This window comes from Hyaena hyaena, unplaced genomic scaffold, assembly GCF_003009895.1.
Source record: "Hyaena hyaena isolate Hyena2069 unplaced genomic scaffold, ASM300989v1 scaffold_1116, whole genome shotgun sequence".
In the NCBI taxonomy this organism is placed as follows: Eukaryota; Metazoa; Chordata; class Mammalia; order Carnivora; family Hyaenidae; genus Hyaena; species Hyaena hyaena.
The window spans coordinates 486400-511829 of NW_024081750.1; the positions used below are offsets into that span (position 1 = coordinate 486400).

The 25430-nt window shown below is 36.3% G+C and overlaps 1 long non-coding RNA gene across 1 annotated transcript; it reads left to right on the plus strand.

Moving 5' to 3' along the window:
* The first annotated feature begins 12403 nt into the window (after positions 1-12403).
* LOC120224163 lies at positions 12404-25244 on the plus strand. The gene is made up of 3 exons (XR_005526488.1): positions 12404-12484; positions 19098-19100; positions 25232-25244. It is a non-coding gene; the product is annotated as an uncharacterized LOC120224163 (long non-coding RNA).
* Positions 25245-25430: the final 186 nt, after the last annotated feature.

Here is a 25430-nt window from a genome sequence, read left to right on the forward strand (position 1 = left end):
ATGCGAGACATCAAATCAAGACTAAGTATATGCACTTATATTGACTCTGACAATCTATTTCATGGCCTTTCTTAATATCACCACCTTCCCCTTCCTCACACAGACACATACACACTAAGTATATGTTCAAACACATAAATCACATTTAAAGATCCGGTACCGTCTGCTTTGATAAACCTTTTGTCATTTTAACAGATTAGACTTCCATTTGAAATTTTTGTTTTAAAGCACATTATTTAAGGACGTCTGCGATTCAGTTATAGGCATATGTGTTTTTGAAGAGTCCAGGTTCGTATTGTGAAATTTAATACATAGAGAATTTAAAGAAATTAGTGAGAATGAATGCACACATTATTTCAGTAGTAGTTGATCATCCATTCAGGACATTATAAGCAGTTATCTTTTAGAGCAAAATATAAGTCAAGTAGACTTTAATCATTTAATTATTTATTTATTTATATACTTGCTTTCCCTGGATTCAGATTTAGACCTATGTATATGCTTTCAGTGTGTATAGTATATTAAAAAATATTTTTACTGGGTCTTTGCTTGATGACTAAGAAATAATTACAGGTGGCTAAAGATACCTGTGTGATTAATGTATGTTCCGATTCCATTGTAAATGAATTAGCTAAAATTCATTTTAAGCTATGAGTTTTCTAATTATCTTTCTATGACTCGGGAACTATTTATTTAAGCTGAAATACTTAATTTTGCAAAATTTTGACTACAGATTATTAAGAGATTTCTGGGTCCTAACATTTAAAATATAAGTTAAAGTAGGGAACTGCGCCTCTCCTCTATGGGCCCAACTTCACCTAAGTGCACATATAATTATTGTCCTCATGAGCTCTTGGGTTCTCTTTTAATGTCTGCCCTACTATAATTGTCCACCCTTCACAAGAGACCTAAAGCAAGCTGCAAAATATCATTTGTTAAAAGTTGTTCCACATTATGGGGTGCCTGGGTGGCTCAATTGGTTAACCATCTGACTTCGGCTCAGGTCTTGATCTCCGGGTTTGGTTTGTGGGTTCGAGCCTGCTTTGGATTCTCTGTCGCCCTCTCTCTCTCTGCCCCTCCACAACTTGTGCATTTATGATCTGTCTTGTGATTGCTCTCTCCCTCTCTCTCTCTCTCTCTCAAAAGTAAATAAACATTAAAAAAAATTGTTCCACGTTAATAGCTAATCTTCCCACCATAGCTTGAGAGGGATGTAGAGAAAACAATGACTGTTACCATCCTAGATATGAACATATTTGTGATTATAATTTTTGTTATGTGAGAAAATAAAACGCTGCCCATATTAAATATTCAGACTTCCTTTGTATTTTTTTTTTTTTTTAGCACTGCTTCCTGTTAAGATAGATGGGAACTGTCCAAGATATAGCATATCAGGGTTTTAACATGATGTGGAATTAATTAGGACTCTGTTTGATACATTAAACTACATTGATGTCACTTAAATCTTATTTAAGCTCTTGTAGAACATTATAGGAAGTGTGATTAAACTGTTAGTTGGCATTTTGGTGATCATAATACATGTGCTCAGTAGCCACTGTAAACAGAAAGAAGAGTTTAAAGCAAAGCCTGTGCATTCAAAATCATCCAAATTACACCTCAGAGATAGTAGTAAATGTCAACTTAATCTCTTGCCTAATATTAATTGCCTTGGTATTATAAGCACAGAACCTCTTTTTTTGTTAAAAAATGGATTTTGACATATGGGGAGGATTATGTTCTTGTAGATCAGAAGCATAATAACTGACTTAATTTCCTCATGAGATTTTTATTATATAATTAGTTTCAGATGGAGACGATGAGATTTATACGACTATCAAGACCCCTACGCAATACTACCATTACTCTAATGAAAGAAAAATGGGAAAACATACTTGGAAACAAATCTATGCTGAGGGATAGCCATTTCATTTTATTTATGAGGGAGCCAAAAATGGTGAATTGAGTTACAAATTGAGAAAATAACTAAAATCTATTGGATACTTACTTTGTCCTTGTACTGTGGATAAGTAAACATCTGATAGGACTTGCTACATTTTATCCTCATAGCCCTATGAGGAATAAGTAGAATTATTGTCCCCATTGTATAAATAAGGACTCACTCACTCAGAATCACGCAGCTCATGTATATTAGTGCCAAGGATCCCATCAGTTCTTTTCTGTCTCTGAAGCCAGGGCACTAGTAGTTCTCAGTCTGACATTTTCTCTGACTAATAAAATTTTTTAAAAAATTGAGTGCCAGCCTCCATCGAACATTTTCTTTTACATGGTAAGAATGATTTAAAAACTCCACTTATATCACCATCATCTTATAAAAGGGTGGACATTTTAACACCGGCTAGGATGGCAGAACTGAATATCAAAATATAGTTCTTAAAATAGAGTACATTTAGCTTCCTGTGCGTTTTTCTATGTAGCACTTATTTTTCAAATTTAACAAAGACTGATGAAAATTTTATCACAGTCTGATAATTCATTTCACCATATTCTGTAGTCGATGCTTAGGAACCCTTCTTAGTCTGAACCAGTATAATATCCTATTTACCCCAGGCACCCCGTGTATACAGAGAGGGCAGGCTAGCATGGTAGTCATATCCATGACTTAACGAAACCTAAGTAGTGCATATAGCTAGCTCTTCCATTCTCTTACTAGTCGCCAACCTGGGCAATAAAATTTGGACCCAAAAAGGATGCTAACGATTGCTCTAGCCTCAGTTTAGTGTGTCAGTGTTTGTTGAAAGGATTAGAGAATAGGAGGGGACTTGTTCTTTCATGGTACTTAACTGCAGATCACTGTCACCTAGTGCCAATCTGTGTCCTGGGACAAGAAATGAATGATTACCTGGCAGAAATAAAGGAGCATCTCTCAAGAACTTACTCCTCTTTCCTTCCCCCCTCAACCAGTGTGTTGTAGCCTTTAGGGATCATTTTGTTCCTCTTTTACTTCTTTGTTGGCCTTGGTGAAGACAAAGCAGTTTTGTTTTAGGTAAGAAAGAGAATTCCAAAGCTAAACTAACTGCTTTTGTAAAACTGACTGATGCTGTTAAAAGCTGAGTTCCTTTGGGTAGTGACTATTGTGACCATCAGAGAGGGAAAAAATGCCAGTGAGGGTATGTGAAATGTACCTAAATGGTCCTAATGCATTGTTTAGTGTCCTTATTAACAAATCAGTTTTAACACATAGTTTATTTTCCTGTGATACTGCTAATAATTGTTTAACTTACATTAAGAAATGTTCATATTTATGAAAACACTGGGGAAATCCTGCTGAGATTTCTGGATTTTTTCCTCAAGTGTTTTAAGTTTTTTATGGGATGGAACATTTGCTAATTTGTAATTACTAGTAATCTATAAAACTGATGTATTAATATTTAGTATGATACAGTTTCTCCTGTGACCTTTGGTTGATTTTCAGCAACTTTCTTTTGCTTAGGGTTTTTGTGTAATGCACTAAGACAATGTTTTAATGATATTTCTTTAGTCTTTTAAAAAATAAATATCATTTTAGGCCGACTGAAAGTGGATTAGATTATGTAGATTATTTCAATTATATTCCCTCAATAATGAGTCCTGGATTTTTTTTAATATTTATTTTTTTATTTTGAGAGAGAGAGAGTGCGAGTGTGCCGGGGAGGGGCAGAGAAAGAAAGAGAGCAAGAATCCCGAGCAGGCTCCTCACTGTCAGTGCAGAGCCCAATGTGGGGTTTGAAGTCACTAATTGTGACATCATGACCTGAGCCAAAACCAAGAGTTGAACACTTAACAACTGAGCCACCTGGGTGCCCCATTGTTTTTTAATGTTTATTTTGAAAGGGGGTGGAAGGATCAGAGAGACATTCCAAACAGGCTCTGCCCTGTCAGTGCTGACAGAGCCCACGTGGGGCTTGATCTCACAAACTGAACTGTGAGATTGTGATCTGAACCTAAATCTAGAGTCTCGTTAACTGACTGAGCCACCCAGGGGCCCCAGCTGGTTTTTTTTTTTTAACTAAAAATCTGCACTTAAAAACAATGCTATTTTCAGAGTCTTTAAATGAAACGAAGGTTTATAGGATTACTAACGAGCCCAGTATCAAAGTTAAGTACAGTTTTGTTTTCTTTTTCTTGCAGCAGATTCCACCTCCTTTTTCTGAATTCTCAAGGTTCATCTTTAATTCTCTTGATAATTCAGTCTCATTTGGGAATAAATGTCATTTGTCCTGAAAAATATTAGAAGCCAGACTGTCCCTGATCATGTTTCAGATGTTACTCATCTCCTATAGGTTGTCAGTGTGTTTTTGTATTTTCTTAGGTAAATGATGTGTTTCTTACTTCTCAGTACTCCCATTCTTCTCCCTATCTTTTCCTTGGCCCTCTGTTCCTTTCTTCTTCATGGTGCTCTCTACTTTGAATAGTGTTTCTTCTATGGCATAATAAATCCACATGTAGCAAGACTAGACTCTTACTGCTCTTGGAAAGTAAATGAAAAAGAGCTTCTGTTCATTTCATCAGTTAGTTCTGAGTAGGTAAGAGACAGACACTCTAGCTTTTGCATCTGAGTCATTTAGCAGGAGGCTGGGGATGCTAAATTCACATCTCATTACCTTTGTCTACTTTTAGAATTGTGTGCTTGGGCCCTGTGGTCAGTTGGCAGTTGGCCGGCTCAGGGCTCCAAGGGAATGCTGTGTTATTTGAGGGGATGCCAACTTCAGTTGACGCATGCTTTTCACCTTTCTTGGTTGGATTTGCCACATAAAACATCCAATATGTGTTTTCTTACTAACTCTAGGCTATTGACTTTATGTCAAAAATTTACTATGATATTAATGGATAGATTGTGATGAACAATTTTAATAATTTGTATTCTGTGACTCCCACTCCCTGATTTTGGGTAGCATTTCCCCTATTTGATAAGCCCAGAGCAGACATTTTGTCACAGATTTTTAAACAGTTTTATTGTTGTGCACTAAGTTGAGATGAATCGTAGGTAATTGGATGGTGCAGCTGAATTAACACATTGAATTGCTAGTTATGAGACACTCCATTTGCTGTTGCAGACGACAATAGGCCCATTTTGCTTCTACAATGCACAAATTCTTATTATCTATATAGAATTCTAATTCGAGTGGGATAACATGTATGCATCATTTCCATTCCTTTTGTAAGGGAAAATAACCTTCACAAATGTAAGCTACTTGCATCTATCTCATTAAATAGTTTTGAACTTTAATAAATCTCTTTTTGAGAATGTTAATCAGTTGTCTCATTCTCCACAAAAAGGACAGAGTATAAGGCATTTCCAAAACATGAAATCAATAGTATTGCTGTGTACCTTAAGACTTGTGCAGATGTGCAGTTTGCATTTCTTTCAACAGAGCTCCTTGTTTGAATTGTTCAGGACAGCACTGTTGCCATCGTGACTCTGATGATATTCAACAGTCCAATAGTTTTGTGTGTTCTTAGGTTTTCTTCATGTTAGGTGTTTTAAGGGTAGTTTCTCAAGGTCATTGGAATTGCTTTTCAACAAGTGATTATCCATTTAAAGAGGAAGAATGGAGACATATCTTTATTATACATCCTCTTGAAACCTCATTAATTTAAACATTAAATTAAAGGGTCAAAAAGATATCATGCTGTTAAGAATTGGATGGACTAAAACAAGACAGAGGAAACTAAGATATAGGAGAGCGGCCTGAAGTTGAGGATGGGGCCACTGTGCCCTGAATAAGCCCCCAAAGGCTTGAGGCTCCATACCAGAAAAAATAGAGAGCAGAGGTGAGACACTGAGGCTGCAACAAATAATTAATGAACATGTATAGTTGGAATAACCAGGCTTCTACTTACCAATTCTACTTCCTAGGGAAAAGTCCCTATAGCACATTTTTCTCATCACCCCCTCACTCTGCTCCTTAGTACAAACTGATGAAATTGCTTAGATGGCTGAGGGACAATAAAGGCAACTAGAGATACATCCTAGAACCGTAGGTTAAAGTCCCTTTTATTTTGGCACTTAGGTTCTTCAAGTCTAAATGATCAGAAACTTGCTTATCCAAAATCTTGCTAAAGTTTGCTATTTAGCAACTTGCTAAAACAAAATCTTCTGATCAACAAGACCCACTCAAGTAAGAAGTCTCAGTAATTTTCTATTCTCTCATTCTTTTTTTTTTTAAATTTTTACTGTTTGTTTAATTTTTGGGGGGAAGGGAGGGGCAGAGAGAGATGAAGACATAGAATCTGAAGCAGGCTCCAGGCTCTGAGCTGTCAGCACAGAGCTGGATTTGGGACTCAAACCCCTGAGTAGTGAGATCATGATCTGAACCGAAGTTGGACGTTCAGTTGACTGAGCCACCCAGGTGCCCTGTTCATTCTTAAATATAAAACAGCAAGCATGGATTACCAGACATTTAAAAAATAATGTGAGAAAAAAGTATTAAGAAAAGTCTGCAACATGTAAAAGAGAAACCAAGATAATTGAAAAACCAGTAACAGTAAAATGATGTTGTAGGGAACAGATAATTAAAAGATCATTAAGAGAGACAAAAACATTAAAATCCTTGAAGAGATGCAAGAAAATATTCATAAAACAAGGGATGATATGGAAGAGACACAATAAATGAAGAAAATTATGGAAATTAAAGATTCTCAAATTAATAGTTTCAGGGACATTTTATAATTTCCGATAAAGAAAATCTCTCAACAGTGAAAATGAAAAGGAAAAAAAAAAGAACCATACTAAGAGTCATGGTGAACATCCCTGAAGTGTGACTTCTTACTACTTATAGTTATGTAAGAAAAAAAGTATATAGTTAAAACAAATATTAAAGAATTAGTACAAGACCACCACAAGATGGTGGCACAGGAAGACGCTGAACTCACTTCCTTCCATGGACACACCAAATCTTCAGTTACATATGAATCATTCTTCCCTCTTGAAAAGGTGCTGAAAACCAGATGAACTTCTCTAAATCAGAGGATAAAAAGACCACATTGAGAAGGGTAGGAGAGGCAGAGATATAGTCTCTCACAAAAACTGTGCCCTAGCCTGGCCACACACAATAGTGAGGGATCTTAACCAGTGCCGTGCTTCCCCTGGAGGAATAAAGCCTCACATCAGGCACCTCAGCTCCTCATGATCCATACCAGAGGCACAAGGCCCCAAAATGTGAGTGGGGCTGATGCCCAAGGAATCCAAAATACTAAGGAAACTGAGATTTCCCTTTTCAATGGCTCATGTGTAGTCTCCCTCAACTCAGACCCAGGGGGAAAAAACAACAACAGTTTGAAAAGCACCTAGACTACATGTGATGGAGATTTATTTGCTGATCTGAAAGAATCTGCTGGAGTGACAGAGGACAGTTGAAACTCTCCCCAGAAACGGAGGTGCTGGCAAAGGTTGTTTTTTTCCCTTTCTATCTACTCTGCTATCAGGTGGATGAGCTCATACATGGTGCCCTCTCAATGCCTCATTAGGACAGTCGGGGACTAGTAGTCATGGCACAATCCTGGGGCACTGTGAAGCCAGAGAGAGTGAGTGGTTGCAGAATCTCCCTGCTCCCTGGCTGGGGCAGGTGAGTGTGAATGGTTCTGGCATTCTCCCACTCCCTAGCTAAAGTTAGTGAGCTGGGCAGTTGTGACACTCCCATGTTCCCTGGCTGAGGCTGGCAAGTGTGAGTGGTCCTGGCATTCTCCCACTTCTAGCCTTAAGCCACTGGGGGTGCAGACAGAGCACTCTCCCATTGTATTCCTAAAGCCCGTGGGCATGCATACAGACATTTTAATGCTCCATTTTGAAGTTAATGAGCATGGCCTACCCCCTATACTCTCCAGTTAGCAGATGTATGCAGTCTATAAAGGGGGATGCCACTTAATCACCTGATGCTAGTGGCCGATGGGACTGGCATTCTGTACTGCATAGGAATGTAACATTTGGAAAGCCAGTTTTTGGCAGGCCACCATTTTCAGGGCACTGCACAGACAACAGACTGAAACATAAACCCAGTCTTCCTGTGAAAAGGGCCTTTTAGTCTGAAGCTTCAACCTTAGGGACATGATTCAGATTTCATGCACATCTGTAGATTAAGGAGGCCCTCCCTTGGAATGTAAATAGGGAAACACCATCCTTGCATTCCCTCTTGGTCTCATTATATCTTGACAAGACCTTCCAGAAAAGAGCTTGTAAACTCACCTGAAGTCCTGCTTTTTGGAACTGTCACCTAGGAACACCTCCAGATCTCCTGGCCTTACAGGCTACCGTGGATTATGATTGTGGCCCCACAGGACAATATGTTTTTGCATACTTATTTTTTTTTTATTCTTTATTTTTTTATTTCTAGGAGAGAGAGAGAGACAGCGTGAGCAGGGGAGGGTCAGAGAGAGAGGGAGACACAGACTCTGAAACAGGCTCCAGGCTCTGAGCTGGCAGTCAGCAAGAGCCCGACGCGGGGCTCGAACCCACGAATCGCGAGATCATGACCTAAGCGAAAGTCGGACGCTTAACTGACTAAGCCACCCAGGCATCCCTTGCATACTTTAAAAGCTGCTGTGTGAGGGTCTGACTTCCAGTCAGTCTGAAACTAAGTGCTAAATGAGATTCCTTCCTTTGGACCACTGACAGCTCTATTCACACTCTCAAAAATGGGGACATATCAAGAATAAATCAGGTAATTTAGATAGTCAAGGATTTGAGAGACAAGGAAAAACTACAGCAAATTTAAATGGGAAATTTCATCACGTACACAAAGCCACGCCTTTGAGACTGAGAGAGATAGCTGTTTCACCTAATGCATATAAAGAGAGAGTCAAGGAAAATGAGGAAACAGAGAAATGTGTTCCAAACAAAAGAATAAGGGAAAATATCAGAAAAAGATCTTAATGATATGGAGACAAGTAATTTACCTGATAAAGAATTCAAAGTAATGATCATAAAGATGCTTACTGAGCTCTGTAGAAGAATGGGTGAACACAGTGAGAACATCAATAAGGAGGTAGAAAATATAAGATAGTACTAAATAAAAGTCACAGAGCTGGAGAATACAGTCACTGAACTGAAAAATACACCAGAAGGCTTCAATAGCAGACTGGTAAAGCAGAATAAGTCAGTGAACTGGAATATAAGATAATAGAACTCACCTAGACAAAGCAGCAAAAAGAAAAAAAAAAAAGAAACATAATTTAATGGACCTGTGGGGACAACATCAAGTGGAATAACATTTGCTTTATAGAGATCCCAGAAGTAGGAGAGAGAAAGGAGCAGAAAACTTATTTTGAGATAATGGTTGAAAACTTCCCTAATCTAGGCAAGAAAAGAGACATCCAGATTCAAGAAGCCCAGAGACTTCCAAATGAAATGAATCCAAGGAGATCTATGCTAAGATACATTATAATTAAAACATCAAAAGTTAAAGACAGAATCTTAAGAGCAGTAAGAGAAAAACAAGTTATTACATACAAGGGGACCACCATAGGAGTATCAACAGATTTCTCAACAGAAATTTTGTAAGCCAGAAGGGAGTGGCATGACATATTCAAAGTCCTGAAGGGAAAAAACTTTCAACCAAGAATATTCCATTTGGAAAGATTATTATTCAGAACTGAAGGAGAGATAAAGAGTTTTCCAGAGGAGCACAAAAGTCAAAGGAGTTCATCACTACTGAATCCTTCTTATAAGAAATGTTGAAGGGACTTCTTTAAGGTGAAAAAAAAAACTGGCACTAATTAACAGTAAGAAAACATAAGAAAGTAAAAATCTCACTGAAATTGTAAATATACTGAAAGGTAGTGAATCAAATACTTTTACAAAACTAGTATGAAAGTCAAAAGATGAAAATGGTAAAATTAACTAAAGCCACAATAATTAGTTAAGGGATACATAAAATACAAACATATAAAATGTGACATCAAAACATAAAATGTGCAGGGGTAGTAAAAATCTAGTTTTGGAATGTGTCAAATTTCAGTTGACATTAACTTAAAATAGACTATTATTTACATAATAATATGATATATGTGAACCCGTTGATAACCAGAAAGCAAGAACTTACAGTAAATGCAAAAGAACTAAAGAAAATGCAAAACATTTCTTAGGAATCATCATACCCTAAGGAATCATCCAGCCACAAAAGAGAGAAAAAGAGACTAAATTCTCCAATTAAAAGACAGAATAATTAAAAAATAAAACAAAGAAAAACACCTCTTTATATGCTGCGTATAAGAGACTTACTTCAGAAGTAAATATACATAAAGACTGAAAGTGAAGGGAATGGAAAGATATTACCTGCAAATGGAAACAAAAAGAAACCCTTATCAGACAAATTAGACGTAAAACATGCTATAATAAAAGACAAAGGGGGCATTGCATAATGATAAAGGGATCCATCCAGCAAGAGGATATATTTATAAAATATATGCACCCAACATAATAGGACCAAAATATATAAAGCAAATATTAATAGAATTAGTGGGAAAAATTGAGAGCGATATAATAATTGCACTTACATCAGTGTAAGTAGGATGTTAAAACCACACAGAAAATCAATGAGGAAATTCAGACTTAAAGGGCACATTACACCAGATAGACTTAAAAGATATACACAAAACATCCCATTAAAAAGCAGCAGAATTGGGGAGCCTGGGTGGTTCAGTTAGTTAAGCATCTGACTTTGGCTCAGGTCATGATCTCGTGGTCTGTGATTTCAGACCCTGTGTCGGGCCCTGTACTGACAGCTCAGAGCCTGGAGCCTGTTTCAGATTCTGTCTCCCTCTCTCTGCCCCTCCACCACTCACACCTCTCTCTCTCTCTCAAAAGTAAGTAAACATTAAAAAAAAAAAAAAGCAGAATGCATGTTCTTCTCAAGTGCTCATGAATATTTCCAGGACTGATCACATGTTAGGCCATAAACAAGTCTCTGTAAAGTAAAGAAGATGGAAGTCATCAAGCATCTTTTCTGACCACAGTGGTATGAAACTAGAAATAAATTACAAGAAGAAAACTGGAAAAATTACAAATATGTGGAGATTAGACAATTTGTCACTGAACAACTTCTGAGTCATAAAATAAAGGAAAAAAACCCTACGGACAAATGGAAACAGAAATCTGACATAACAAAATATATGGGATGCAACAAAAGCAATTCCAAGAGGGAGGTTCATAGCAACAGGCCTACTTGAAGAAACAAGAGAAATTTCAAATAAACATTTTAACTTTATACCTTAATGAATTAACTAGAAAAAGAGGCACAAGGTCAAAGTTTAGTAGGAGAAAGGAAATAATAAAGTCAGAACAGAAATAAATGGAATAGAGGCTAGAAAGACAATAGAAAAGATAACTGAAACTAAGATAAGGTTCTTTGAAATGATAAATAATATTGGCAAACCTTTAGCTACACTCACCAAGGAAAACAAAAGGGGACTCAAATAAAATCAGAAATGAAAGTGAAGTTACAACTGATACCACAGAAATACAAAGGATCTTTTTTTTAATTTTTTTTAAACGTTTTTATTTATTTCTAGGAGAGAGAGAGACAGCGTGAGCAGGGGAGGGTCAGAGAGAGAGGGAGATACAGACTCTGAAATAGGCTCCAGGCTCTGAGCTGGCAGTCAGCACAGAGCCCGACGTGGGGCTTGAACCCACAAACCGTGAGATCATGACCTGAGCGAAAGTCAGACACTTAACCAACTAAGCCACCCAGGCGCCCCCAAAGGATCTTAAAACCAATTATATGCTAACGAATTTGACCCCTAGAGAAAATGGATATATTTTTGGAAATGTAACCATCTTCTGAGAATGAATCATAAGAAAATAGAAAATCTGAATAGACCAATCACTAATAAGATTTTGAATAGTAATAAAAATCTCCCAACAAGCAAAAATCCAGGACCAGACTGCATTAGTGGTGAATTCTACCAAACATTCAGAGGTTTGACACCTATCCTTCTCAAACTCTTCCAAGAAAAACAAGTGTAAGGAAAACTTCCAAACTCATTTTACCAGACCATTACCCTGATAGCAAAACCAGACAAGGATAACAAAAAAAGAAAATTACAGGCCAATATTCCTGATGAACATAGATGCAAAAATTGTCAATAAAATATTAGCAAACCAAATTCAGCAATACATTAAAATTATCATACCTGTGATCAAGTAGGATTTTTTCAGGGATGCAAGGGTGGTCAACATCCACAAATCAATCAAAGTGATATACTATGTTAACAAAATGAAAGATAAAAAATTATACAACCATCTCAAAAGATGCAGAAAAAAGTTTGATAAAACTTAGAGTCCATTTATGATAAATACTGTTAACGCATTGAGAATAACACATTTCTCAACATGATAAAGGCCATATATGACAAACCCACAGCTAATACCACACTCAACCGTGAAAATCTGAAAGCTCTACCTTTAGGGTCAGGAACAAGACAAGGATGCCCAGTCTCTCCACTTTGATTCAACATGATAGCGAAAACCCTAGCCAGAGAAATTAGCCAAGTTGGAAAGGAATTAGTCAAACTGTCACTATTTGTAGATGATATAGTACCATATCTGGAAAACCCCAAAGCCTCCACCAAAAAACTGTTAGAAGTAATAAATGAATTCAGTAAAGTTGCAGGAATGAAAATCAATATGCAAAAATCTGTTGTGTAAACTAATCACAAACTATCAAAATGAGAAAGCAAGAAACAATCCCTTTTATACTCAGATCAGAAAGAATAAATTGCCTTGTAGTAAGTTCAGTCAAGGAGGTGCATGAGCTGTATGCTGAAAAGTATGTAAGACATTAATGAAAGAAACTGAAGAAACGTCAAATAAATAGAAAGGTATTCTGTGCTCACATACTGGAAGAACTGATATTAAATTAATATTAAAGTGACCATACTACCCAAAGCAATGTATACATATAATGTATTCCCTATAAAAATGCAGTGGCATTTTTTTTGCAACTTAAACAAATAATTCTAAAATCTATATAGAAGTACAGAAAATTCTGAATAGCCAAAAACAAAGAGAAAAACAGCCAGAGGTATCACACTTCCTGATTTCAAACCATTCTACAAAGCTGTATAATCAAAACAGTATGGTGTTGGCTTAAAAACAGACACATAGGTCAATGGAACAGAATAGAAAGCACAGAAATAAAATCCACTACATATGGTCAATTAATTTATGATAAAATGGACAAGAATATACAGTGGGGACAGCACAGTGTTTTTAATAAATGAGGCTGGGAAAATTGGACAGCTACATACAAAAGAATGAAACTGGATCACTATCTTTTTTTTTTTTTTTTTTTTTTTGAGTAATCTTCAAGCCCTGTGCAGAGCCCAATGCAGGGCTTGAACTCATGGCACTGAGATCAAGACCGGAGCTGAAATCAAGAGTCAGATGCTTAACCAGCTGAGCCACACAGGTGCCTCATTATCTTATACCATGTGCAAAAACCTCAAAATGGATTAAGACTTTAAGACCTGAAACCATACAACTTGAAGAAGAAAACATGGACAGTAAGATTCTTGACATTGGTTTTAGCAATATTTTTTTGGCTCTGACTCCAAAGGCAAGAGAAACTAATGTAAAAATTAACATATTGGCCTGTATCAAACTGAAAAGCTTCTGCACAGTTAAGAAGCAACACAACAAAAAAGACAACTTACTGAGTAGGAGAAGATAGTTACAAATCATATATCTGTTAAGGAGTTAAAATTTAAAAAAATATAAAGAGCTTATAACTCAACAACAAAAACAATCTGATTTAGAAATTGGGAGAGGATCTGAAGAGCCATTTTTCCAAAGAAGATAACTATAAGCACATGGTAAGGTGCTCGACATCACTATTTATCAGGGAAACGGAAATCAAAACCATATGAGATATCATCTTACACCTATCAGAGTGGCTATTATCAAAAAGACAAGAAATATCAAATGTTGGTGAGGATGTGGAGAAAAGGGAACACTTGTGCACCGTTGGTGGGCATGTAAATGGTGCAAATACTAGGGAAAGCAATATAAATGATTTCAAAACATTAAAACTAGAAATGCCGTTTGATCCAGCAATTCCACTCTCAGGTATTTGCCCAAAGAAAACAAAAACACTAATTTGAAAAGATACATGCACCTCTATTTTTATTGCTGTGTAATGTACAATAGCCTAAATATGGATATGGAAACAACCTAAGTGTCCGTTGATGGATGAGTGGATGAAAAAGATGTGGTGTGTGTGTGTGTATATATATATATATATATATACACAGTAGAATATTTCCCCGACATTAAAAAGAAAGTAAAATCTTGCCATTTGAAACAACCTGGATGGACCTTGAGGGTATTCTGTTTAGTATCAATATTTAGATAAAATGTAGAAGATGATAAGGACTACAGAACAGAATGCAAATATTATCAACAGTGATAATGTTACAGTACACATAAAATTGGTGGGAGCTGGGAGTTTGGTATGGGGTTTGGAGAAGCAGCAGGAAATGGTAGGGATTGGAAGATTAGCATATTACAAAGTGGGGTGAAGAGATAGGGTCTATAGTTGAAAAAAAATAGCAGTGATCATGTATTCCATAAAGTTGGAAAGAAGACCAAGAGGAGGAATGAATATATTAAAAGGAAGAGTACAGACAGAAGTGGGGATTGGGGCATGTGAGATAATTTAGATGATGTCTAAAATACTTCAGGTACATTTGTTTAGTTAAAGTATGCTTTGATTTGATGTTTTAAAACCGTGCCTGCTTTTCAGGGTGCCTGGGTAGCTCAGTGGTTAAGGATCTGACCAGCTCAGGTCATGATCTTATAGCTCTTGAGTTGGAGCCCCATTAGGCTCTGTCTGACAGTTCAGAGCCTGGAGCCTGCTTCAGATTCTGGGTCTCCCTCTCTCTGCCCGTCCCCCACTCATGCTCGCTCTCTCTTGCTCTCTCTCTCTCTCTCTCTCTCTCTCCCCTTCAAAAATAATTAAACATTAAACAAAATAAAAATGTGGCTGCTTTTAAGTGGTTATGTACTCTCCAGATTTCTATCAATTCCAGTTTCTTTCTGTTAAATCACAGTGGTTCGTAAGACATTTAATGTTTTTATAAAGTCTTAAAGCATTTAAGACCTCTATTGTACAAGTAATAAACAATTAATTATGATTCCCACTGGGGAGAGGACCTGGTTGGGTTTGAGGGAGGGGGCTGCACTATATAAAGAGATAAAAATAGTGAAATGAACACTAGCACAGTAGCATTCATCCCTTACAGAATGAGAAAGATCACGGGACTAACGGAAGAACTGGATTCTAGTCTGGATAAAAGCCATTCATAAAGTCTGTGACATGTCGTTTAACTTTTCTGAAGTTCAGTTTCCTTACCTTGAAATAAAGCAACTGGTATGAACAAGTGCCTGGTATCACTTTGTGTTCTAGTGTGTATTTTTTTTTTTTTTTATAAAGATAGGTCTGTTATTTTCTTTGAGAATGAAATTAATTTTTCTTGGTATGATAATTTTTTAAAAATTTTTAAATGTTTTATTCTGAGAGAGACAGTGTAAGCAGGGGAGGGTCAGAGAGAGAGGGAGATACAGAATCTGAAACAGGCTCCAGGCTCTGAGCTAGCTGTCAGCACAGGGCCCAACGCGGGGCTCGAACCCAGTAACCATGAGATCATGACCTAAGCCGAAGTAGGACGCTTAACTGACTGAGTCACCCAGGCGCCCCGGTATGATAATTCTTGAGTGACTCAGTCTTCCTACTTACTCTAGCTCTTTATTAAAAGTGTTAATTACCTTTTTAACAGTGGTCCTCATTCTCCTTTATTTTTTTAACATGTGTCTAACTGGATTGACCACTGAAATCAGAATCATACTCTATTATAAAGTTTTATTAATCTATAATAATCACTCCCTAAATAGGGTTGTTTTGATAGCATTGTTTTCAGTATGCAATGCTTTTATTTTCTTATAATTAAAACAGTGCAAAAAATTTTTTTCTTGCTGATGTAAAAATGCAAAGCATCACCAGAAGCTTCTGTAAAAGATCTTATCTTCATTCCACCTCTGTTTTCCTGAATATTTTAATGACACTAAACAGTAATTTTAAACAACTTATTGTAGTGGCTTCCAGATATAGATGGTAAATTTTATAGTCCTCTGTGTTATTATACCAGTTACTGTGATTACCTAATGTGTCTGCAGATTCACAGAAATGATAGATGAAGGATGGGCATTTCACTGTTACATAGATGTGAGAATATCGCCCTCTTAGATTGGCAGCTGCTCTTGAATTTCTCACTGCATCTTATCATTTGGGCTAACACTTTAATTTTGTAGCTAATCAAAAATAGTTGCTTTAAAGATCGTAGCTATTCCTAATGAGTGAAACACAGATGTGTTTCACAAGAAATTGCTAACCTGCTGATTGTTGGAAGAATTCTGTGTGTGGTACGTGTGTGTGTGTGTGTGTGTGTGTGTGTGTGTATGCATGCTTTAGCATCTCCAGACTATGAATGTCAGTTCAACAAACCAAAAGAAAATTTGTAGTAGTGAGAGAGACAGAGTCAGAGAGAAAGTTTCCTAGTTTTCCTTCATAGCTAGGAATATATGTAACACCAAAAGGTACTGTGGAAAATTAAGGGGGCAAAACTTTACTTTTAATTGATATGTTAAAATCTAGTATTTTTATTGTGTGGAAGGATAGGGAATTCTGAAGTGAGAAAAAACAAATTAACTATGAAGCATTCTTTAAAGCCACGAATGTCTGGTTTCTGTTGACATCTTGTGATTACAGTCTCCTTTTACCATTTTCTGAGTGAACTGTTTTTGAACGGTGACTTGAGTGCAGCGAGAACTGCTTCATCCTGTTACATCACTGAGTTTGGTGAATCAAGGGTACGTTAAATTCCCTTTTAAAGGTAATGTTCTTGGCAATTCATTAGAACATTTAAGTATATGAACTAGCCTTTGACCGTGAGGTAGAAAAATATAGACGTTCAAGTTTGGAGGAGGCAATAAGACATGGTTGTGTTAAAGACACAAGTTTGACTGTGGGGCTTGCATAAATACAGTTCAAAAACTGACTCATGCAGTTATTAACAGAGTGGCAAATGACAGTTACATAGCTACTACAGAATTTAGTTACCTGATCTTAAAAATGAGGGTAGTAGTAATAATAGCTAACACTAATAAAACCCAGTTCTCCAATTGGACACGAGGTTCTCTTTTAAGTACTTTTCATAGGATTAGCTCACTTTATTCCCACAATAGTAAGAGCTAGATATTTATTTTCACCAACCTAGTATAATTATTTTAATAGGTTGTCATGAGGGTTGAGGTGACATGCATAGGAGTGCATCAATTATTGTGCTTGACATTTAGCACATGCTCAACAAGTGCTAGTTATTATTAATGTTATCTCCTCTTTCAGGGTCCTCTACTGGCATTTAGCATGGCAGGTGCCTAGTAAATCTGGCCTGCTTAACCAATAGCCAAAATAAAATGATCAAACCCGGGAATAAAATGAGATAAACAAAATATGATAAAATACAATAAAGAATAACTGCAAAATTAGATCCCAAGAAACAAAAAATACATAGAAGTCAAAGATAGGATTGAAGCCAAGCAAAACAGAAACACAGTTAAACTGTATTAGCAAAATATTTAGAAATTTTATTTAAGAGAGAAGAGAAGGTAAATGTGTGAAGGCAAAGATACATCATGATGAATGTCATATCATAATATTGTACAAATTGTATATAGTGCTCAACATTGAATGGCTACTTTGCGGAGAGTGCATCTAGCTTAGCAAAAGGGTGGGAAGCGACATCTATTTTCTTTATTTGGAAAATTCCAGTGTCACTGCTGAGTTTTGTTAGGTGTTCTTAGTTAAGCTGAGCACTCATCCTCCATTGTCCCTTTAGTTTTTTGATCAGCTCTGACTGTGTTATTATTTTTTTTCTTGAGGATAATCCTAAGAGAAATGGAAAGATGAGAACTTTGTGTGTAAATCCGAAAAATAGTCAAAATGTTAAAATGTCTGGCCAGCCGTGTCTTAGTGCCTAATTGAGAAAGATGTGACATATTATTATTTGTGCTTTTGAGAGAGATTTCATGTGATGTCTACTTGTTTTAATGATTTTTTTTTATCAAGGTGTAGTTGGAGGTTTTCTCTCTTTTTCATTTAGAATACATAATTTGAAAGAGCAAATTGTAATTGATTTCTCATTGAGACATATTTGAATACCAATTTTCTTTTCTTATATGAGGAAAATGTGATAGTTTGTCATTTCCTCCACAGTAATTTGAACAAATGATGGTTATACATACATTAATAAACTAGTGGTAGGAATCTAATGATGCATCATGCTGTTTTTGCTTTATTTCGGGATCATTTGCAGTCTGTTGAATTGTTCCAGAACTAATTGTTTAATGTAACCTACAAGTTCCTCAACTGCAAAAACATGTTCAGTAAAATAGAAGAGTTATTTTTAAAAACTGACAAAGGACCTACTTACATTATGTTTTGTGAGAGCTAATAATTATATAAGAAATGGTTTTATAGGTTATTAAACAATATAGGTGTTTTATGTGTTTAAGAGTTCATTTTATATTACAAATTATGATATTATGAAAATGACATTTTCTTACTTTTTTCTCATTGAGACTCAGACAGTTTTCTAGTACAGCCTAGAAATAATGTTGAGTCCTCAGCTTGTATTTGCCTTGTACTCCTTTTTCCTCCCATCCTGAAGCTTTCTGTGCCACCTGGGTAACATTTTTAAATTGATGAAAAAGAAAATTTTATTGTAAGCTTCAACAACCTTGTAAATAATTCCTAAATGAGAGATATTTAAAATCAAGTTATAGCTCCTGCAATGTCTGGGAACCATGTATGAGGTTAACAGTTTTCAATCAAGTATACATTAAGTCATAGACTATTGATTTTCTTGTAGTGTTGGGTCTGTCTGCCAAAATATTAGACCACCAGTCATTACTTTATAGTGTGACAGAACACTGATAATTAACCTTGTAAGCTTGCTTTGTGATCAGTTTTCATTTTATTTCACAAGTGCTTTCGAAGTTAGTTACAAAAAATATTCTCCATCATTATAAATATAAAATGAAGGTATAGGAAGTAGAGGAAAGATTGATTGTATAGTGCAGTTTTAACTAACTCTAAATCAGATACATCCTGTTTACTGTCATAGGACAGGAGTAATGCCCACTGTGTGTGTGTGTGTATGTGTGTGTGTGTGTGTGTGTGTGTGTGTGTGTGTGTGTGTGTTTCCCAAAGGATTTCTACTGAAAGTTGAGTGTTCATTTCTATGGGTTCCCTGGATATTTTGAAGTGTGACCTCCACCATCTTGTGCTTGTGTGTCACTCAAGCTAAATATAAGTTACTGATATTATTTTTTGATAATTCAGTTTTGAGTTTTTCACCAACCTTAAAACATTGTATATACCATATATATATACACACATAGATATGTCATTATATATATACATATATATGTATACATATATGTCATTCTCTCCATAGTAATACACCCTAAAACTCCCACAATTAGTCATTTTTAACTGTTATTTTCTTTCCATCTAGTTTTTAATTCATATTTATTGTATTTATTATATATGAATATTGTATATGTATTTAGCACTTGCCATGAAAAAATTTATTATGTGATTGTAATGAATATTTATTATAATCATCTGTGTTTTATCATTCTCTAAAATCATACACTTTAAAAAATTTTAATGTTTATTTTTGAGAGAGAGAGAAAGAGAGAGAGAGCACGAGGGGGGGGAGGGGCAGAGAGAGAGGGAGACATGGGTTCTGAAGCAAGATCCAGGCTCTGAGCTGTCAGCACATAGCCTGTCGTGGGGCTAGTACTCACAAGCAGTGAGATTATGACCTGAGCCGAAGTTGGATGCTCAACTGACTGAGCCACCCAGGCACCCCTAAAATCATACACTTTTAATTAGCCAAAGGGCTATATCTCACAAGAACTCAATATATACAGTCGTGGGCCAATAAACTGTTGGCTGCATTTTAAACGGAAGTACCCTTGATTGGTTCATGAAATGATTCCTTCTTAAGCAGTGAGTGTACATAATTAATCTAGCCAGTGGGGTTTGGATCCATTTATTTTAAGGCACCATGTAAATGGTGCAAGGTTGAGTGCTTCCAAAATTTCATTAAGAGACACATACTTGCAAATGATTTTCAGCAATGGGTTCATGTTCACTGCATGCAATTACTGAGTGCTTTTGCAATTCCCAGACTCTGGGGGTCCCCTAGGCAAAATCCCTTTTTCTGTGCATCTGCTCTTCTTCTTGCTTCCTGTCAAGTTTCTGCCTTCCTGAAGTCTCATACTATTAAAAAGATCAATTTCTCATTCCTGCTTCTGAGGATTATTTTCTTATTCAGAGATAAGCAACATTTGCAGAATAGAGCTGCATGTTTTTGTGAGGCCATGTGTTCTAACAAGAAAGAGCTTCATACCATAAACTATGATTATCATCTTTCTGTATTAGCATTATAAACTTAGGATTTATGAGGGCATTACTAGGTATTGGTATTTTGTAGAAACTTTACTTTTTCTGCTCTGTGTTTTTTAGCAATTGTCTTCATGCCATGTTATTTGTGGCTGTATTTTATAGGAAAACATTAACTTCATTTGTTCATTTACCACTGTACAGCGGCTTGAAGGACAGTGAGGTTCTTTATATTAAGAATTGCGATCTCATGATATACTTGGCTGATTGCCATCAAGCAAGTCATTCAGAGGACTTAAGAATTCTGATGTCACACACCGTATATTAGTCTAAAGGTAAAAAAATTCACACTGCACCCCAATTTCTAACTTTTTCATGTGTTACTTTCCCAATCTTGGTTTACACTTTATTAGGTATTTTATGAACTCTTACCTTTTTGCTGGTACCCATATGTAGATCTCCCTCTGCAAGGCCACATGTGCATGTCGGAATTGTCCAACACCAACACCAGTGAAAAGGAAGGAAAGGAAGAAAAGTAGCTAGTACCCTAGAATTGATGCTGTGTCAGGGTTGGGCCATTTCTCCTTCCTTCAAGCACCTGCAGTTCTGTGGCATGTTGTGCCTCGGACTGCTTCACTGACCTTGGCTTTTAGCACTGTGAAAGCTGGATAGAGCCGATATTTCCTTTTTTTTTTTTTTTTTTTCTTACAGCAAGTCTCAGGAGTGAGATCTGGTCATTGGTATTTATTCTCTGACCCTTAGCTGTACTTTCCTTTGAAATGACTAATCAAGGAGTTGTCCTCCATATACATTCAATGAAAGTACATGCATTTTTGCTTCTTCCTATAGTTAAATGAAATCTTTCTTCTGTTTTCATAAGTTACAGATGTATATCTATATCTGTCATCAGTCTTTCATAGATTATGAAATCTAAGAAGGCAATCCAACACAGTTCTTTTTGTGCTGCACCTAGCAAAATGTCCTACACAATTGAGTCTTTACTACATGCATTTAATTAGATTGCACATGTAAGGATAGGTCCCCTGGGCCTTCCAAAGCAGTAGATGCTACTTTGGAAAATGACGCAGGCCAAAGAAGATTTAGGTCACTCAGATTTTTATCTGGTTTTCCCAGTAGGATAGTTGAAAATGCCTTCTCACTGTGCTATGTTAATGTCTTCCTTGTGAATTTTTTTCTCTCAAATTCCACTGTCAGCTAGTCAATGATTGTGTACTTTATATACTTCTTGTTAAACTCACTGAGTATTTGAAATGGCAGTGTCTTCATAATTTTCACAAGACTGACCTGAGAGTTTTGCCACCTCTGTCATTTATAAGAATTGGTCTGGATCTCCTTTCTTTTGCAAGGGACAGAAATCACAGGGTTTTGGACTGAGGATATTGGGGGTGATCCTGTCATCCCTCAGTCAAATTTGTACCTAACCTAAATGCAAGACTAGCATGCTTCTCTAAAGAAAGCTCCCCCATATTGTCTAGTCCATTACATACTCCACATTGCCAATGGAATATCTCTCTGGAATTCTGGACATGCCATTCCTGGGTGTAAAGCCTTTGAACGCTCTGCAGGGTAAATGTCAAATTCCTTAGTGTATCATTCAAGATCATTCATAGAAGTCTATCCCGAATGACCTTTGTAGCTTCACAGTACATCTTTTGACTCCTTCTAGTCATTTTTCAGGACTCTCTGGATTACTGCTGTGTTACCTGGATATGTCATCATTGCCCATGGCAGCTTCTTCGCTTACACTGTTTTTCAGCCTTGAATCACCTGTCTCCTCACAGCCAAGGATCAGTTCAAATGATACCTCTTTTTTTAAGGAGTTTTTCCAAGTCTTCAAGCCAGAGTTACTCTATTCTTTTTTTATGTTCCCCTAGCACTTTGTTCCTATTGCTGTTGCTAACTTACACCGTGTTATCATAGTTAATTGTTTATTCCTCTCTCTCCCATTTTAAATTATATGCTTTCTTAAAATGGAGGTGTCTTATTTCTCATTGTTCCCCTGAGGCCTACCAAAGTCCATAACTTAACTAGTCGTTCAATAAATGTCTTGAGAAATTGTTAAATATTGATTCAGTGGATAAAGGGTTATGAGTTTAATGATGCTCTGTTGAATGAATCTTTGTGACATTCCTGGTATCTTTTTCTAGAATATGATGGGGATATAAAAATATTAGTGTAATGTATTCCATAGTAATCACCACAAATTTATCAAAATCATGGATTCAAAAGGGTGTTTAAAAACCATTTAGTTTCAGCAACTAGCCAGTACTGAGGTCCTTTTCCACATTTCTGAAGTATGGACATTTAACTTTTTCTTGACCTCTTCCTTAGACCCATTCTTGAGACAGCCCATTCTGTGTTGGCTTTCTCACAGGAAGAGAACTTTTCCTTGCGTTGAGCTTCAGTATGATTCCTTGTAACTTTTCCCTTCGGTCTTATTGGTTTCAGTTCTGCTTTTGGGGAGAACAGAAAACAAATTTAAACTGCATTCTCCATTGTCAGTTCTTCATATGGGAACAGTATTGAGGTTTCTGCTATATATTCTATTTTATAAGCTGAATGGCCCCTCAAAACACTGTGTGTATGTGTGTGTGTGGCCAGAAAACCATTGGAAATAATTTTAATTGGAAATAAGATAACTTGCATAGATAGAGATAGAGACAGCAAAAGAAAAATAGAGAGATTATCATAAAAACAATTCACATTCTGGCCAGTATATGTTTATATATATAATTTCAGATAAATAAATAAAAGATGCTGGATTATTGTCATAAACTTCCAGATTTTAGACTCTAGAATGATCTCATTTTTTTTTCCTGATTTTCTTATTGCTATGCAAGAGATTATCCCAGAGTTTATTGGCCTAAAGCAGCAATATATTCATAATGTCTCATAGTTTTGTGGGTTGACTGGGCTTAGCTGGGAGCTCCCCACATGGGGTCTCTCATGTAGTTGACGTCAGGTGGTGGTTGGAGGTGGAGTCCTCTCAAAGGCCAGATGAAGTGGATGTCCAGTATGGTTTCTTTGGTCACATGTCTGATGCCTGATTGCTCCTCAACATGGCAGAGTAGCCTTCACTTATTATATGGCAGTTGAAGGCTCCAAGAGGTGGAAAACAGAAGATTCGAGGCCAGTGAAGGGCTACTCATAGAAATGGTATGGTATCTCTTCTACCATCTCCTCTTGGTCCAAGGAGTCATGGGATCCACTCAGATTCCAGGAGGTAAAGTGATAGCTTTATCTCATGATGGGTGGGATGTCAGAGTCACATAGAAGAGCGTGCTGGATGGGAGATGTTGTGATCATCTTTGGAAAATACAACCTGCCACATCATGTATTTGGATGGTGTGGTGGAGTGAAAGATGCATTCTCGATAAATTTTAACTAATTTTCAAAAGAAGTGAATACAAATTTATACACTGAAGCAATGACATAAACATGAAGGAAGCATAAATATTGACCATAAAACATACAAAATAAAACTAACAATCGCTAACTAAAGTTCATCATATATTCACACCGTATTTCTGATTGGATCTCATGATCTAAAAGACCTCAGTTCTAAATTTAGATTCAATATTTTTTCAATATTTTATTTATTTCTGAGAGAGAGAGAGAGAGTGTGTGAACAGGGGAGGGTCAGAGAGAGAGACACAGAATCTGAAGCAGGCTCCAGGCTCTGAGCTGTCAGCACAGAGCCCGACGTGGGTCTCGAACCCACGAACCATGAGATCATGACCTGAGCCGAAGTCAGACACTTAACCAACTGAGCCACCCAGGGGCCCCTAAATTTAGATTTAAAGATGTTTAAAAGACTGTTTGGTTTAAAAAAAATAGTATCTAAACAATTTTTAGTTTCTGAAAATTCATTTTTAATGTGTAATATAATCTCTTTTTACTATTAACACTATTTCATTGTTTGGAATTTAATTATAAAAACTCTCATACAATAAAATATGAACTATTAAATATTTCCTTTTATGAAATATAAATGTCTCTATTCGAGTCATTCTTAATGTATGCAAATTTCCTAAATGTTAATTCTTTCCATTTCTCTTTTCTGTACTCCTTTAAATTCTTCTTCATTTTAAGTATGATTTTGCATATGAATCTTAATATTTGATAATACTGGTCAAATAACCATTAAATCCATCACAGAGAAACATTTTCTTTATTTGTACCTGAAAATTCTTAGATGATATGTTTCACTTAGAAATTGTAGTCAGTGTATCACCCAAATAGCCCAAAGAAATTAGTGATTTATTTTTCCTCACAACATATGAAATCTTAATATTGTAGCCCAAGCATGATAAGGTGGCTCTATCATGTTACCACGGTGCTTGGATCCTTGTAGCCATCCTAGGATTCATGCACTCAAAACAGCTGTCATGTTGTTAGAACAATTCTATCTACATTTTAGACAAAAGCCAAAGGGCATAGAAGTGCACATAGTAACCAAGGAAGGAGACAATAGATATTGGCGAGACACCTGGCAAGTGCAGCCTCATCACATTTAAAAGTATGTTTTACTAACTTTCTGATGGTTACATCCTACTCTGCCCCAGTTTTGTCTATGCTGGTCTGCAGCTCTTTTAATGCTCAAGTTTTGTCTGATTTATAGCTGTGCATTTGGTTCTTATATATGTACCTTGTGACTTTTGTTCCCTCTTGAGTTTTTGTAAACGAGTATTCTTTCTTTTTGGATTAGAAGATGACATATAGTTTTGCAGAAGATTTGCAACATTAAGAAAAGAATAAAAGATTAATACTACTTATATTTTACCACCATCCAGAGATAATGATTAACATTTTGCTGTAGAGTCCTTCAATCTTTCTGAATTTTACATATGCATATGTAAAGATATATATTTCTAATTATGCAATTGCTACTTTATACCTATTACTTGGAAAGTATATTGTTTTAAATATAGTAAAGATTTCTGCATA